This window comes from Tursiops truncatus, chromosome 17 (genome assembly GCF_011762595.2).
Source record: "Tursiops truncatus isolate mTurTru1 chromosome 17, mTurTru1.mat.Y, whole genome shotgun sequence".
Classification (NCBI taxonomy): Eukaryota; Metazoa; Chordata; class Mammalia; order Artiodactyla; family Delphinidae; genus Tursiops; species Tursiops truncatus.
Genome location: NC_047050.1, coordinates 12,420,484 through 12,439,368, shown reverse-complemented (window position 1 = coordinate 12,439,368; position 18,885 = coordinate 12,420,484). Strand labels below are relative to the sequence as shown.

The 18,885-nt window shown below is 37.5% G+C and overlaps 2 protein-coding genes across 5 annotated transcripts in view; one reads left to right on the top strand and one right to left on the bottom strand.

Moving 5' to 3' along the window:
- CSPP1 (centrosome and spindle pole associated protein 1) overlaps positions 1-18,885 on the bottom strand; it is a 191,875-nt gene that overhangs the window by 130,296 nt on the left and 42,694 nt on the right. The gene's annotated exons all lie outside the window — the stretch shown is intronic.
- The window catches only part of PPP1R42 (protein phosphatase 1 regulatory subunit 42), a 49,090-nt gene continuing 41,583 nt past the window's right edge, over positions 11,379-18,885 (top strand). For both annotated transcript variants that reach the window (XM_073794475.1, XM_019925226.3), the window contains exon 1: positions 11,379-11,566. The gene's annotated coding sequence lies outside the window, so the exon portion shown is untranslated. The remainder of the gene's footprint in view (positions 11,567-18,885) is intronic.

Sequence of the window (18,885 nt, the reverse complement as noted above, 5' to 3'; positions counted from 1 at the left end):
CATGATTGAAGGATTGAAGTTTTGACATGGAAGAGTGAGTCATTGAAGTTACCATGAAAACATACTAGCAGTTTTCATTCCAAGACTCGACTGTTATCCACATTTAATTTGACATTGGTGATCTAATCAATTAAGATATCTTGGTGTGATGGAAAATGCCTATGCTAACAACAGGGAATTGCCAGAAAAAGAAAACTTGTCAGTCCTAACTTCACTGGACTCAGTATTTCGGTTATGATGCCTTGGTTGCAAGTAATGACAAAAAAAAAACAGTTGCTTAAACAAAGAGAATTTGTTGGTTCACCTAACTTCAGAGTCCAAACACTTATTTGGCTTAGGCATAGTTGGATTAAGCTTCCAGTAATGGTTCTCACAGCTCTGCCCTCCACATGTTGACCTAAACCTCAAGCTGGATTCCTCCACATTGGCTGTACACCACACCATCCAGTCACAGGGAAAAAGCTGCTCATGGTTTTCAAAGTAAGGTTCTGACTTCACTCTGATTGGTCTAACTTGGGTCATGAGCCCACTCCTGGGATTATATATATATAGTGACTGGTTTAGACCAATTAAGGGTAACTCCTGGAGCTGGGAGTGGGGTCAGTAACACCCAAAATTCATGACTACTACACACTAAGGCTAAATGGATACTACAGAGCAACCAACAACATCCCCTCTGCTTAACAGTCCAGCCCACGCAAAACTAGCCCCACAAAAGAGTATTTGCATTCTATTGTAAATGCAGTTACTTTATTAAAAGCAAGAACCTTTATAAATATTTTTAAAGTATATCTTTAAGTTTTAATGTATTGTCATGATCACTTTTGATATAAGTGCTCTAATTCATAATACTGAGATTTTAGGAAATCAAGGGTCAATTTGCAGCCATCATTCAGAAACTAACTCATGAATTGGCATTGCTTTTTCCTGCAAAGTGTTATCTTACAGCCTTGAGCTATTCAGGAGCTGAAAAGGCCATTTTCTAAGTGAAGTCTGGTTTTTGTTCAGCTTCAAATTTTTTCAGAGATAATTTCTCAAGCTCTATGGTGATAATATACAGGAAATGTCAATCATCATCAAAAACTTAATCCCAATGTCCAAGTAATAAAACTGGAGCCAGAAGCACAGGCTGGAGCAGAGATAGAGAGAGAAGTCAGTGGATATGGGTTGGGGTCCCTTATCTGGGACCAGATAAGGGTACAGCGAGATCCCAGAATCAAGGATGTTCCAACTTTTCCAGATTGTTTTAATATCTCAAGGTCCCAGTTCCAAACAAATCAACAACATTAACTTTTCTATATATTGTTGAGAATTTATGCATTTAGTATCATTTTTAGGTTATACTGTCCAGTTATATAAGTATGTCATTCACACATTTTATTTATTGATTAACAATAAGACACCACACAAGTTGTTATTTTGAAATCAGTAGTACTGCCAAGAACAAAGAGCCAACAGGGGCAGAGAAACCATTTGTGCTCCATTGTTTCTGAATTTGGAAAATTGGCTCTGAGACCAAACATCACGTGCTCCATTTGAGGGATCAAGTCTGAAGATTGTTGTCACAAATTAGTATGACTACCTGGTATTCAGGATTTTGAAAAATCACTGCATTGCATAATAGAATAATAAACTGCCCTATAGTGCAGCCACTTGAAAATAAACACAGAAGAGCAGGAACATAAGTAACTTTACAACGAATCAGAGGAACTGTTTGGGAGTTGGAATGCTACATACTGCAGAGGTTCAGAGTTTCCAAAAACTGTTCTATGAGTGATGAGGTACAGATGCATAAGTCATGCATGCAGAGAAGAGTTCTTTTATATTGCTAAGTCTGCATTGTATCCACATGTAGCTGACTGAAATGAACTGAACACAGACTGTTGAGTTTCCAAGGTTTCTTTCTAAATTTCTGGATTGTTTTAACTATAAACTCCAAAGATACATACATGGGTGAGCAATGTTTTTTTGTTTTTTGAAGATATAAAAATATACTACACGGAATGATGGCTCTGGTTTTGCTCATCCATGTGATATAAAATAAAAGTTGATTATGTTCAAATTACGATGGGGTAATTATTTCATTCACTGTTTAATAATTGATGTGTCTATGTCACTGCATTTGAAAATTAAAAATCTAGTTTTGTGTTCTCTCATTCTGGTCAATTTTCAATACAGCAAATATCTTTAGCAGCAAATAAATTTACCTTCTTAGGGCCAAGTGCTAGTTTAAGGACTTCAAGTAATTTGTTCTGAGGTAATCAGTCTGTAAGTTTCTAAAAATTTCTAAACCTTTTATCCAAATATTACTGGAAGAAATACCATTTATCTTTATAAGTAAAAAGTTGTGATCTACTTATTTTAGAAAATTAGTTACACGAAACTCAGGTCAACTGTAACCAGACTGGCATATTTACACTTTTGATCTCAGAAATCAGAATATTACAAAAATAAAATAAGGAACTCTGTCATTTCAGGTCAAATTTGGGAGGAAACAGCTAAAATCATAGCTTGATAACTAACACCAATGATTAATTGCTTTTTCAAATGTGGATTATCTTGGTGCCAAAAATTATGGAACAATTGCCTAACAAATTGGAGAGTCCCTGATGTCAGTACTCATATTTTCTTTGGATTATACTAGGCAATTATGCTAAACTTTCTAATGACTGAGTAAAATGGTATTGTGCCTTGGGGCACATTTTGATGAACTACAGTTGTACTTTTCATAACCTAAGAGGCATATGCATAAAGAAATATATTGTCAAGAACAGAGCTTTGTGACTTTTATGTTAGGTTATAGAGGGTTATAAATATCTATCATATAACTATGAATTTGCTTACCATTACAAAGCATAACAAACTACTTACCTTCCTGAAAATTTAGTTTCTACAAGCTCATCTGCAAATAAATGTTTTATTTAAATGATTCATTTTTGTTCCTAGAATTTTCGACTTTATACTCCATGCTCGATTTATTACTTGAATAAACTTCAATTTACTCTTTGCATGATTGACAACACTAAATAAGTCCTTTAAAACATGTATGTATTTAGCTTTAATCTTTTACTTCAACTCATATGTAATCCTTCTATCATTTCTTGCATGTGTTTCTAATATAATTGAGGCTATTAAGATTCTGGGCTTAAATAAAGTAACAAAAATTAGACTAAATAAAAAACTAATTTATGATCTTACGTATGAGGGCATACCGTGTTGAATAATTACAGTCATCTGAAAAGTTTTATACCTTCAGAGAAGTTAACTTGATATGCCACTGATGTGAGAATTATACACAAATACCACTTTCTAGGGGAGATTATTTTTAAACTTTCTAACTGGTCTTAATATTCAAGGTAAAACACTACATTACTTAAAACTAAGGAACTGTGGCCTGTTGTAATGGTAATTTATTTAGGCAGACATCAACACCATGGACTTCTAGTTATCCCAAGATCTAAAAATAGTTTATTAACAAGTGCTTTACCCTACTGTGGAAAACAGTATGGAGATTTCTCAAAAAGCTAAAAACAGAACTACCAGGACTTCCCCGGTGGTCCAGTGGTAAGGAGTCTGCCTTCCAATACAGGGGACACGGGTGCAATCCCTGGTCGGGGAACTAGGATCCCACATGCCACGGGGCAACTAAGCCCGCACACCACAACTTCTGAGCTTGCACGCCTCACGAGAGAGCCCACATGCTGCAAACTACAGGGCCCACATGCCCTGGAGCCCTCGCGCCACAACTACAGAGAAAAAACCCACATGCCACAACAAAGAGCCCACATGCCTCAACAAAGATCTTGCGTGCCACAACTAAGACCCAACACAGCCAAAAAAAATAAAGAAAATAAAAATAACTGAAATTATTTTTTAAAAAAAAACAGGGCTTCCCTGGTGGTACACTGGTTAAGAATGTGCCTGCCAATGCAGGGGACGCAGGTTTGAGCCCTGGTCCAGGAAGATCCCACATGCAGTGGAGCAGATAAGCCTGTGTGCCACAACTACTGAGCCTGCTAGAGCCCACGAGCCACAACTACTGAGCCCATGCTCCTCAACAAAAGAAGCCACCACAATGAGAAGCCCGCACACTGCAACAAAGAGTAGCCCCCGCTCGCCACAACTAGAGAAAGCCCACGCACAGCAACGAAGACCCAATGCAGCCAAAAATAAATAAATATTTAAAAAATAGAAAATAAACAGAACTACTATATAACCCAGCAATTCCACTCCTGTGTACATATCTGAAAAAAACAAAAACACTAATTGCAAAAAAAAAAAAAAAAAAAAAACACTAATTGCACCCCAATGTTCATAGTGGCATTCTTTACAATTGCCAATATGTAATTGGCAATACAATATGGAAGTGACCTATCTATCAATCAACAGGTGAATGGATAAAGAAGATGTGGTGTTTGTATGTGTACATTTAGATATATACATACATACACACACAATGGAATACAACTCAGCCATTAAAACCAATGAAACTTTGTCATTTGCAACAACATGGATGGACTTGGAGGGTGTTATGCTAAGAGAAATAAGTCAGATAGAGAAATACTGTGTGATATCACTTGTATGTGAAATCTAAAAAATACGACAGACTAGCGAATAAAACAAAAAGCAGACTCACAGATATAGAGAACAAACTAGTGGTTACCAGTGGGGAGAGGGAAGGGGGAAGGGGTAATGAAGGATAGGGGATTAAGAGGTACAAACTATTATGTATAAAATAAGCTACATGATATACAACACAGGGAATATAGCTAATATTTTATAATAACTATAAATGGAATATAACCTTTAAAATTTGTTATATTGTATACCTGTAACTTATATAATACTGTACATCAACTGTAACTCAATTTAAAAAGTGTTTTACCTATTTCAGTAAAGAGCAAAACTGAAACAAAAGCTCTATTAAATTAGAGATTTGGGAGCACAAGTAGAAATTTTATTTTCTAATATAATATTTTCTGGTGGCTCCTGCTACCAGATTTCTAAGAACATCTTTGATGATACTATATTCATCACATTAATATCACACTAGAAGAACATTACATTAAAAAAAAAGAAGAACAGGGCTTCCCTGGTGGCGCAGTGGTTGAGAGTCCACCTGCCGATTCAGGGGACACGGGTTCGTGCCCCGGTCCGGGAAGATCCCACATGCCGTGGAGTGGCTAGGCCCGTGAGCCATGGCCGCTGAGCCTGCGCGTCCGGAGCCTGTGCTCCGCAACGGGAGAGGCCACAACAGTGAGAGGCCCGCGAACCGCAAAAAAAAAAAAAAGAACATTACATTTCAACCAAGACTTTGAATTTCAACTTATAATAATAAGTGGCCACTGTTCTTTCCTTCAAACTCTAAATGTAATATAATTTTTCTCACTAACAAAAGAAAAATTTGCCTTCTGCCTTATGACCTAAATGCTGCTATAAACCAAAATCCAAATTTATCACTGTGGCCTAAAGGCTGATCTATTTCCTGCTTTCCTCTCATTCTGTTCTCCCCCTCCACACTGCTCCAGCCACAGTGTCCTGGGGTCCTTATGCTCATCCAGCTCTTTCCCAACTCCGAGCCCTCACACTGGCTGCTTCCTGGGCCTGGAACACTTCCTCACAGGCTCTCAAAGGCCTGGCTCTTTAAGCTGCTCATTCTTCAAGTCTCAGCTCAAATTCTGCTTTCAGAGAGGCCTAGCCTGTCTCTCTCATCTAAAGAAAACACCTCTCTCCTTCCCTCCTTCTTCCTTACTTCTATACCCCAGTTATACAGTCATTTTATCCTATTCATTTCCTTCACAGAATGTACCACAACCTGAAATCATCTTGACCATTGAATTGTTTACTTTTTCACTATCTGTCTCCCCTTCCTGGATGGTAAGTGCCACAGGGATGGGGACTTGATCAGAATACCTTCGGCATCCTTAGCACCTTGAACAATGGCACATGGTAGGCAGTTGGTAAATATCTGTTCAATGAAGAAATAAATGCAATGGACATTTCAATTTGCTTTTAAGAAACATTAACAATATGTGTTTTTAGGATAACAAAATTAAATGTTTATCCCTTTTTATGGGAAGCTGACTTGTTTCACCATAAGATTACGATAAAATGAAAATCTTTTCACAAACTTCTTAACAGATTTAAAACAAGAGTGAAAAGTTTTTTTTAAATTTTTCAGTCAAGGATCACAACCGCAGAAATATGCAAATGGCTATACACAGTAGTAAAAAAAACACCAGCCACTTTCAAAAACAAGCATGAAAGAATGGAACTCTTTTCAAACAAGCTAACCAAAAAACAGACAGGAGCCAAAAAAATAAAGCAGTTAAATACAAATATACAAGATGTTTTCACTGATTTTAACAAATTATTTTGCAAAATACAAGACTATAGTGTATTACATAGCTGAGTTTCACTCTTAGCTTCAATCCATCACCAACTAATTAAACTTTTGCTGAACTTATTATTGGCCTGATAAACTTAAGCAGTGTCTTGGATCTCTATTAGAAGACAGAGGTTCCCCACCCTTGTTTCGAAAGACAATTTTTTTTAAAATCCCTAAAACATAAGTAATGATCCGTTCCTGAAACCTAATCTAAACTTTTTCCAAAATTATAAGTCCCTTTCTTGCAAATGCTTCCTCAAAGACTCAAACTAAAGTGTTAGGCTCTACTGACGATAGATTTTTCAGGAATCTTCATTCCTGAATAATCAATTAGAATATCTGTGGCAATGTTTACAAAAATACTTTTCAGAAAACAATTTTACTCTAAAATATATTTAGACATAAATGTTACTTTCAGGTAATGAAACTGATTTTCAGCCTAGATCCTTTAATTTACAGTCACATCTAATAGAACTTTAAAAATACAACTTGAGAAAATTTTGTGTACTAAAATAGAACTTTTAAAAAATTAATAGAACTTGTCCAAGTCCTTTCATGTCCATTCTTAGGTACTGATGGGAGCATGGAGAGACTGCTGGATTTGACAGTCGCTTCTGAGATTAAGTGGACTTGATGTGACCCAACGTGGGGGCACTAGTATATGAGAGAGTACTCAGGCTCTACTCTGAGTAGCAGGGCAGAACTGTGGGCAAGACAGGAACTAGAGGAGGCAGATCACATTTGTGCAGGATAGAAACGAGTTCAGTTCTTGACAGGTGCAGGGTTTTTTCCCTCTAGGACATTCATATTCAAGTGGAATGAATGTCCAGCAGCTGGTTGCATGCATAGGTCTGGAACTCATGAGAAATACCTTGGATTGTTTTATACAAAACCTATATAATCATCATTTACATTTATAGAATACATTATATAATAAATGACATAAATTGTTTAAGTAATCATTTAATTACTAAGTTAAGTTTTAAAGAAATTATTTATTATTGGTGCCCATATTGTGCACATCAAGCCATTAAAAACCCATGAAGCTCTCAATTTAACGATCATGACTAGGTTACAGAAATCAAGAGTAATCAAGCCTTGGATGGAAACTGCCTCATTCCTGAACAAAAGGCTTCCTTTGTAGACTCTACAACTTAGAGCTTTTATAAATGGATACTTATTTTAAAATCTTTTGTTCCAGCTAAGCTACAACCTCCTATCATCACCTTCATTTCTCTCCTCTGAGCTTCCCCTCAGAAGGTCCTATGAAAATGGGAATCATGTCCCAAACTTCTAAGTAAAATTTCCCTCCTTAAAAAGGTTTTCCATTGTCCCCTGTATTAGTTAATTATTATTGCATAAAAAATTACCCCAAAACTTAGTGGCTTCAAGTAACACACATTTATTATTTCACAGATTTTATGGGTCAGGAATTTGAGTTCTCTGCTTTAGGGTCCCTCATGAGGCTGTAATAAAGGTGTGGAATAGGTCACATCTGAAAGCTCAACTGGGGAAGGACTGACTTCCAAGCTTAAACAGTAGTTGTTGACATTTAGTTTCTCATTGGACTGAGAGTCTCAGTTCCTTACTAGCTGTTGGCTAGAGACCATCCTCAGTTCCTTGCCACATGGAGCTCTACTAAGTGACAGCTTGCTCTATCAAAGAGTGCACGCCAAAAAATGCAATAGAGAGTTTGCTAGCAAGACAGAATCTTTTGTAATCAAATCGCAGAAATGGTATCTCATCAACTTTGCCTTATTCTATTGCTTAGAACAAGTCACTAAGTCTATTCCACACTGAAGGGGAGGGGTTCACACAAGGGCATGAATCCCAAGAGGTGAAATCATTGACACCATGTTGGAAGTCTGCCTACCATACTTACTAATATTTACCAGTCTACAAGGTCAAAATAAAAAGAGGAGCTAACTCCAATAAATGATCATATTTCTGTATGGAGTTATGTGATGATATACATATCTGGGCCCTTTAATTTGTTGGTTTTTCAATGAAAGGAATAATTAAAGTGTTTTCTGTGTAGTATGTACTCTAGAAGGTCAGGAAACATACTAATTGACAAAGATACACAGAACAATATTCTAAATAAAAAATGTGTTTCTGTCTAAAGTTACTTGGAAACTCTACTGGAGGCTTCAGAAAATGTACTCTTTAGCACATTCTTCCAAGAGTGTCTTTTAAAATTATTCTCAAGACCTCACATTTTTTTTTAACAAATACAAATTTCTCAACATCTGTCAAAGTGTAAATCTTAGAGTATTATATGCTGAACTTACAGATGTGGCACTGAAGACAAGTATTTCTTGCAGTTTGCCAGATTTCTGCCATATTAGAAAATACACAGATGACTGTTTAACACTGTGTGTCACTAGACAGGAATTATATTTCACATCTTAATGAGAAAATACTGTCTCAAACTTGTTGCATTAAAAAATTAATTAGCAATTCAACCGTTTTAAAGTATTTTAAAAACTAGCTGTCACAAAGAGATTTTCAATTCTACAAACAGCAGAATCCGAAATGAACTTTCAGAATACAATGTTATCATTCTTAAAAACCTGATTACTAAAAAAGAAGGAAAAATAGGGCTTCCCTGGTGGCGCAGTGGTTGAGAGTCCGCCTGCCGATGCAGGGGACACGGGTTCATGCCCTGGTCCGGGAAGATCCCACATGCCGCGGAGTGGCTGGGCCCGTGAGCCATGGCCGCTGAGCCTGCGCGTCCGGAGCCTGTGCTCCGCAACGGGAGAGGCCACAGCAGTGAGAGGCCCGCGTACCGCAAAAAAAAAAAAAAAAAAAAGAAGGAAAAATAAACAGTCATAATCCCGCCACTATTAAATATTTTGGGATACAGATACAGGTATAGATCTACAGCTCTACATCTAAACCTATACATGTATAAACATAGACATAAATCCTTTCAGACATTTAAATATGTATATAATTTTACCACAAATGAGATCATACTCCTCTTTACAATGACATATGAAACTGTTATAAAACAAAGATTAACAGAGCAACTGGTTTTCAATGAGGCATTGCTAAACATGTAAAGTAATGTTAGCAGCAAGTTAAATGAGAGCTACACAGAGCAATAGGATGGCCCTGCATATAGTGCTGGATCTATTGTTCCCAAATGAATGACTTTTAAAATAGATAAGACCGGCACCTGATTTGTGCTGTAGTGTTTTAACCATATTGTTTTGATCATTCTTTTACTTTGTCATATCCTTCTGTAGCTGTTTATTCTGTTAGGTACTCTTCTTAAATTCTTTCCTTCCCTAGTACCTGAATCTAATTTACTGGTTTCTAAATCACTGAATTATTATTTGTTCTTCTCAGAACAAATCTCACTTCTGATAAATCTTTCTCTGATATCTTAACTAGCTTTGCTTCCCTCTTCCATCCAAACTAGTTGGCATAGTTATTAACTTACTATTTCTCTTTTCCCCACTTTCTTCCTCACCACCGTTTATGACCCTATGGTTTCAATGATTAGTTCTATTCTGGAAACTATTAAACCTATCTCACCTCAAGTTTAACATGTGTAAATGGAAATTCATTCACTTCCCCCAAATTACTTGCCTCCCTCTCCAATTTCTCCAGTATTGTTCCTTTATTCTACTTAACACCCAGGAATTATCTTCAACTTCTCCCTCCCTTTATCCTATCCAATCTCTCTTTATTAAATCATGCTTCAAGATGCCTCCTAAATTTGTTCATCCCTTGTCATTTTCTTTGCCTTCACCCTAATACAGGCCAACACTGCTTCACAACTAGACATTAGCAACAGTGTCCTGAATGGGGTTAGGATATCTGTCCCCATGCCCCTGTCCCTCTTTCTAGGCTACTCTTACTGCAACAATCAGTGAGATATAAGGAAGGGGGACCTGTGCTTGAAATTAGGGGCTCAAGGGTAAATTCTCTCTCTGCTACCTCAGGTGTCACCTTCAGCATATCTCTTTTCTCTTTCTAGGCCTGAGAATTTCCTTATCTGCAAAATGGCACATTGGACTGTCCACGTGGGCTCTAAGCCTCTTTGTAATTCTAAAAATCTCCTACTCTGACACTTCTTTGTTCAAGGAACAGCAATGATTTTCCAGAATGCCCCCACCCTAAAGATCAGAGCTATTACGGTTTTCCGGTTTGTACTGTCCCTTAATTCAGATTGCTCACTTTACTGTACCCCTAATGACAAGCCTTTCCACTTGTTCTACTGTTGTTCTCCTTCATTTGTAAACTATATATTTTCTAAATGTTTGGGAGTGACTGCTAATGTACAAAGCACTTTGCCAGGCCCTGGGAATAGCAAGGTAAAAGACATAATCCTTACCCTCAAAGAATTTACCATCTTATTGGAGATATGGGTAACAAACAGACAGCAGTGTGTTAAGTGCTATGCTAAAGAAGTTACCATATCCCAGTTGTTTGGGGGGCAGAAAAAAGCATCACTTAACATGACCTAGGAAGGCTTCAGAAAAAATGCACCAATTCCAAGCTGAGTCCTTGAATCTTAAAAGGGAAAACAAATATTAAGGAGGAAAGGTGTGTCCTATTGCTACCCTGAGCAGCAGGAGAGAGAGGGTAAAATTTTTTTAGTACTGGGCCAAGTGCCAGACTGTAAATACTGAAGAGGGAAAGAGGCAAGCAGTGAGGCTGGTCATTATAACCGGACTGGAATGCCACCCTAAGGAGTTTGGATTTTATCAGAGGAAAGGTGAAGTATGTCTGAATTTGATTCAGACAATTCGTTTCCTGCCCTATTATTGGGAAAACGTGGTAACTGGGCACTAAAACGTTCAAAGCTGATGGCAAGGACAATCCAGTAGGGGGAAATGGTGACCTGCCAAAAATTGTTCTGGCTACTGGTTGGTCTACGAAAACGCTAATGTGACCGATGCCTTACGGCCTCATCCCGCTAACCAACCTCCACTCGTACCCTGCCTAGTGGCTCCCATCAACCCCCGGCCGCCAAGACACAGAGCGCTGGGCCCGAGCTAGGACACAGAGGAGAGCGCTTCCGGAGACCTCGCGAGATTTCCTGTGAGCCGCGGCCGACCAGACGCCTCTGTCTGGTCGCCCAGCAACCGCACCTGCTGCCGAGGAGGCCGGGCACCCGCGAAATTTACCAAACCTGAGTTACTGACCCGGCTCATCCCGCGAAAGGTGAGATGCCCTCAAGGGAGAAGTGTGGGAACCGAGGAAACCCTACAGCCATGTTTCTCAAACTTACCTGCCAGTAAGATCTCCTGACATCAAGAATTTCCAGAAAAAGTCTTAAAGTCTGTATTTTAAACAAAGGGCTAGAATCAGGCAAGGTTGGGAAACAGCTCTAGGGGAGGGAGACACGGGTGGAGTGGTAGCCAAGAAGCTGAGGAAGCGGGATTTGTGGGTTTGAAAAGAGGAAAGCCTCACAGCCGGCGATTTAGAGCATCTGTAAGCCACTGGGTTTGGGGCTACCTAAGGGAAATATACAAACTGAATTCGGAAACGTCCCCCGCATCTAGCCAGTAGGAGCCCCAAATGATGAAAGCCAAGGGGTCTACTAAAATGGATTTCCAAAGCACTTGTATAGCAGCTCTAAGCTGTCCCCACTAGCGATCTGGAGAGCTAGAGACATCCTAGCAAATGGAGCCCTGAGAGTACAGAGATACGTAGTAGGCAAAAATTATGGAAAAGCAGTTTCTCAAACTTTAGAAAATAATGAACCACTTTTAAAAGAAAATCAAGGACATCTCACAAGTGTTGACATAATTATTTCAGTTTAAACTCCTGAAGCTTATAATATCTCTGAAACAAACTATAGTACCAATAAAGTTTAATATTCTATTAACAACATGAATGGTGGTGTTTTGATGAAACCAAATCCTTTCTTGTGGATTTGATTGCTATAATGCACATTCTTTTGAGTTAACAGTCTCTATCATTGTGTGTTATGGGTTCAATTCTCTCCCTTTCCACATTCAAACCCCTGGAAAGTTTGCCTATAGCTTGTTGATGAGGTCCATTGGCCTTCCCCTAGTTTAATAAATACTTCACTTATATATTACATTAGCCTCTTTCCTTTTCTAGTTGTCTGAGAGAAATTTACTTCTATACAGACACCAATTTGTGCACTGGAACCTAGAGACAAAGTCCATTTATAGCATGGTCATTCATGAGGATTCAGATGATCCAAAATTTCTGTTTTAGCCCAGGTTAGAAAACAGAGACTGAAGGAAAAACTCATGTGATAACACTTTTTGGGAGGCTGTAATCTCAGGGAAGGAAGAGAGAGGGAAAAAAGGAATGAGACAGAGATGGAAGGAGAGCAAATATAAGAGAATGTGTAAGGCAGAAGTCTGCAGCATGTTTTCAGAGGGACCTTTTGAAATGGCTGTGTCTCTTAAAAGTCTATGGGGGAAAGAAGGGAGAATAAATCACTCATGGTTCCTGTCTCCCATTAGTAAAAGTTACTGCCAAAGGGCATTGCTTCCTTCATAGTATAGGCTTGCTCCTGCATGGCCACCTGCACAGCAGTCTCCTGCCTCAGCTGTAAGGGAGAAACCCTGGGATGTATAACCTTTTTACGATGTGCATTTTTACCACAGTTATCGTGTAAAAAATATATTTGAAATTTCTAGAAAAGTATCTAAAATTTTAAAATATGGGCCAAGGAAATATTTTTAAAATACTTTAAATATTTAAATAATTTTAAAATATTGCATTTCGACACATTAGCTACAGAGAATGTAATTCCTAAAAGAATGACATTTGCAATATAAACAAAAATATATGATCCCTAAAAATGACTCTAAAAAAAACCCTTATGCATGGCCTTAATTAGGAGAAAATTATAAAACTACTGAAAGTCATTAAAGAAGCACTCCAAAAAAGGAGAGACATACCATAGTGATGGAAATGATAACTCAGTATTAGAGAGATGTTAGTGCTTCACAAATTATTTATAAATTCAATGCAATTCCTAACAAAATTCTGACAGGATTTTTCATGGAACATGACAAGTTGATTTTAAAATGTATATGGAAGAGTCAGGGAGGAGAGGATTCTGGGAATATGCCAGAATAGGGAGCATCTGTCTCCCCACCTAAACAACAGCTGCACTGGCAGAACCTGTCTGCTGTTAACTATTTTAGAATGCTGGAGTCTGCTGAATGCTTACAACTTCCAGGGGAAGGCTTAGACAATAGACTGCATAAGCTGTGGTTCATGTTGGTCAGTTTCAGATCTTACCTCTGCAATAGCTGCCCATCCCTCACACCCAACCTTGTGGCAGGAAGCTGTGCAGGGACTTCTGGAGCATCTTGCTCACAGCTTACAGGAGCCAAGTGGGCAAAAAGCACTATCCACCAAATATTGAGGATCTGCCCGCTAATCATTCATTGCTGCTTCTGGTCACAGAGATGCAGACAAAGAGGCTGTACCTCTCCCCACTGTTGCAAGCCCCACTCCCTCTGGCTGAAGTGACTTCCAGAAGTATGTAAAGGGCTACTGCCCATTATTTCCCCCCTCTTCCTTTACTTTTCTCTTTTTCCCCTTTTGGAAACCAGACATTAAACACTAGGGCATTCAAAAGCAGCTCCACATAAAGGGAAAAACAGAAAGTGACCTGTACATGCCAAAAGAAAGGTTCAGACTTCGAAAAGACCTGAGAAGACCTTAAGTTTATACCTCAGGCTGATCCCCAGCACAGAGATAGCCTGTAACAATTAAAAAAAACAAAAAAACAAAAAAACAATAACCAAAAACAGCAAATTCTGGGGAAGGAGGAGAATCTGATTTTCAGAGCTACCACATTATTAAATTAAAATGTCCAGTTTTCCATAACAACAACAACAAAAAAAACCAAGGCATACAAAGAAATGGGAAAGTATGTTCTATTCAAAAATACATAATCAGGGACTTCCCTGGTGGTCCAGTGGGTAAGACTCCATGTTCCCAACGTGGGGAGCCTGGGTTCAGAACCTGGTGGGGGAACTAGATCCCATATGCATGCTGCAACTAAGCGTTCATATGTTGCAACTAAAGGATCCCACATGCCACAACAAAGATCCCGCATGCCACAACTAAGACCCAGCGCAGCCTAAGTATTTTTTTAAAGTTTATTAAAAAAAAAACAAACTACATAATCAGAAATTGTCCCTGAAAAAGACCCAGTGGCAGATATACTAGACAAAGACTTTAAAACAACTATCTAAAAGATGCTCAAAAATCTAAAGCAGTAGAGAAAGTCAAGAAAATAATGTATGAACAAAATGGAAATATCAATAAACATATAAATACTAAAGAGAAATTCTGGAGCTGAAAAGTATTGAAGAAAAATGAACAGAGCCTAAGGAACCTGTGAGACAGCATCAAGCAGACCAACATATGCACTGTGGGAGTCCCAGAAAGGAGGGAGGGAGGAGGGGAGGAGGGAGAGAGAGAAAGAGAGAGAGAGGAGAGAATATTTGAAGAAATAATGGCCGAAAACTTCCCTAACTTGATGAAAAACATAACTCTAAACATGCAAGAAGCTCAATGAACTCCAAGTAAAATGTACTCAAAGAGACCCACACTGAGACACATTACAATCAAATTTTCAAAAGACAAAGAATCTTGAAAGCAGCAAGAAATAACTCATCACATATAAGGAATCCTTAATAAGATTATCAGCACGTTATTCATCAGAAACTTTCAGGTCAGAAGACAGTGAGCCAATATATTCAAAGTGCTAAAGAAAACAACCTGCCAGCAAAGAATCCAATATCGACAAAACTGTCCTCCAAAAGTGAGGCAAAAATAAAGACATTGCCAGAGAAACAAAAGCTGAGAGAGTTCATTACACTAGACTTGCCCTGCAATAATGCTCAAGGGAGTCCAGCAAGGTAAAATGAAAGAACACTAGATAGTAATTTGAAGCCACAAGAAGAAATAAAGATCTCAACAAATGTAAAAACAAGGGGAACTACAAAAGCTAGTATTTTTGTAAAAATGGTTAGTAATTCCACTTTCTGTTTTTCTACGTGATTTAACAGACTAATACATTTAAAAAGCAATGAGTCTAAAATCTGGTAGTATTGTAACTTTCGTTTGTAACTCCACATTTTGTTAAATAATTTAAGTGACTAATGCATTTAAAAGAATTGTTAGTTTATATTTTTGGGTACACAATGTATAAAGATGTAATTTTGTGAGATCAACAACCAAAAAGGTGGGGACAGAGCTATTAAAGACACAAAGTTTTATGTGTTATTTAGGTTAAACTGGCATAAATCAAATTAGAGTGATATAACTTTAGGATGGTAAATGTAACCACATGTAAATGTAACCCCATAGTAACCACACAGAAAATAGCTCTGGAATATACACAAAAGGAAATGAGAAAAGAATTTAGTTTCACTGCAAAAAATCAACTCAACAAAAATAAGACAGGAAGACAGAAAATGAGGAGCAAAAACAGTATAAGACATATAGAAAATAAGTAACAAGATGACAGAGATAAACATTTATGCACCTAATGAAAAACCATCAAAACACAATATATGAAGCAAAAACTGACAACTGAAGAGAGAAATTATTACAGTTCTACAGTAATAATTGTAGACTTCAATATTCTATTCTCAATAATGGATAAAACAACCAAACAAAAGTAAGGAAATAGAGGTCTTAAACAACACAAAAAAGAAACTAGGTCTAACAGATATATACAGGACGTTCTACCCAACAACAACAGCAAGCACATTCTTCTGAAATGCACATGAGACATTTTCCAGGATAAACCACACCTTAGGCCACAAATTAAATTTCAATAGATTTTAAAAGATAGATATAATACGAAGTATCTTCTCCAACCACAATGGGATAAAGTTAAAGATCAGTAACAAAAAGAAAATTGGAAAATTAACAATAAGCAACGCATTTATGGATCAAACAATAAATCACAAGAGAAATTAGAAAATTCTGAGAGATGAGTGAAAATGACAACACAACATACCAAAACTTATGGGACACAGGAAAAGCAATTCTAAGAGGGAAATTTATAGCTATAAATGCTGACAGAAAAAACAAGAAAGATCTCAAATCAACAAACTAACTTTACAACTTAAGGAACTAGAAAAATAACTAAGCCAAGGCTAGCAGAAAGAAGAAAATAATAAAGACTAGAGCATAAATAAATGAAATAGAGAATATAATAGAGAGAAAACCAATGAAACCAAAAGCTGGTTCTTTGAAAAGATCAACAAAATTGACAAAGTCTTAGCTAGATGGACTAAGAAAAAAAGAAGACGCAAATAACTAAAATGAGAAATGAAAGCAGGGATGTTACTACCAATTCTACAGAAATGAAAAGGATTATGCAAGTACTATGAACAATTGTATGCCAAAATTTGGATTACTAGATGAAATGGGAAAATTCCTAGAAACACAAAGCCTACCAACACTAAATCATGAAGAAATAAAAAATCTGGGGCTTCCCTGTTGGAGCAGTAGTCGGGAGTCCGCCTGCCAGTGCAGGGGACACGGGTTCGAGCCCTGGTCTTGGAAGATCCCACATGCCACGGAGCAGCTAAGCCCGTGTGCCATGGCTGCTGAGCCTGTGCTCTAGAGCCCACAAGCCACGACTACAGAGCCCGTGTGCCACAACTGCTGAGGCCTGCGCGCCTGGAGTCCGTGTTCCGCAACAAGAGAAGCCACCACAATGAGAGGCCTGCGCACTGCAATGAAGAGTGGCCCCTGCTCACTGCAACTAGAGAAAGCCCACGCAGAGCAATGAAGACCCAATGCAGCCAAAAATAAAAATAAATAAATAAATTTATTTTAAAAAAGAAATAAAAACTCTGAATAGACTTATAACTAGGAAGGAAATTGAATCAGTAATCCAAAACCTCCCAACAAAGAAAAGCCTTGGCTCTGATGGCTTCACTGGTGAATTTTATGAAACATTTTATGAAAAACACCAATCCTTCTCCAACTTTTCCAAACTTTGAAGAGAAACAAACACATTCTTACTCATTCTGTGAGGGCAGCATTACTGTGATACCAAAGCCAGACAAAGACTACAACAAAAGAAAACTATAGACCAATATCCCTTATAAACACTGATGCTAAAATCCTCAACAAAACACTACCAAACCAAATTCAGCAGCATATTAAAAAGATTATACACCATGAATAAGTGAGTTTTATTCCTAGAATACAAGGATGGTCAACATGTAAAAACTGATGAACATAACATACTACATTAACAGAATGAAAGGAAAAAAACACATAATGCAGAAAAAACATTTAACAAAATTCAACAACCTGAATTTTCACAATAAAAACACTCAACTACCTAGTAATAGAAGGAAACTACCTCAACATAATAAAAGCTATATATGAAAAACCCAAAGTGAACATCAGACTTAATGGTGAAAGACTGAAAGCATTTCCTGTAAGGCAAGAATGCTCACTTTCACCACTTCTGTTCAACATCACACTGGAAGTTCTAGCCAGAAATATTTGGCAGGAAAAAGAAATAAAAGGCATCCAAAATGGAAAGAAAGAAGTAAAATTATCTCTGTTTGCAGATGATATGATCTTATATGTAGAAACTCTAAAGACTACATACACACACACAAAAATGTTAGAACCAATAAGTGAATCCAGCAAAGTATCAGGATACAAAGTCAACAAACAAATACCAGCTGTGTGTCTATACACAAACAATGAACAACCTGAAAAGGAAATCTTTTAAAAATTCCATTTTCGGTAGCACCAAAAAGAATGAAACACCTAGGAACTAACCAAAGAGGTGAAAGATTTATTCACTGAAAACTACAAAACACTGTTGAAAAATTTTAAAGAAGACATAAATAAAACATATCCCCTCTTCAGGGACTGGAAGACTTAATATTGTTTAAGATGTCAATAATACCCAAAGTGATCTACAGATTCAATGCAAGTCTTATCTAAATCCCAAAGATGGGTTTGGTTTTTTTTGTTTTGTTTTTTTGCAGAAATAGAAAAATGTATCCTAAAATTCATAAGGAATCTCAAGAGATCCAAATATCCAAAACAATTTTGAAAAAGAAGAACAAAGCTAGAGGACTTGTACTTCCTGATTACTACAAAGCTATAGTAATCAAAACAGCATGGTACTGGCATAAAGACAGAGATATAAACCAGTGGAATAAAACAGAAAGCGTAGAAATAAACCTGACATATACAGTCAAATGATTTTTGACACGGATGTCAAGACCATTCAATGGGGAAAGGACAGTCTTTTCAACAAATGAGGCTGGGAAAGCTGGATATCCACATGCAAAGAATGAAGTTGGACCCTTATTTAACACCATATACACAGATTAACTCAAAATGGATCAAAGACCCTAATGTAAGGCCTAAAACTGTAAAACTCTTACAAGAAAACACAGAGCAAAAGCTTCACAGTACTGGATTTGGCAATGATTTCTTAGAAATGACATCATTGACACAGGCAGCAAAATTAAAAATAGGCAAAT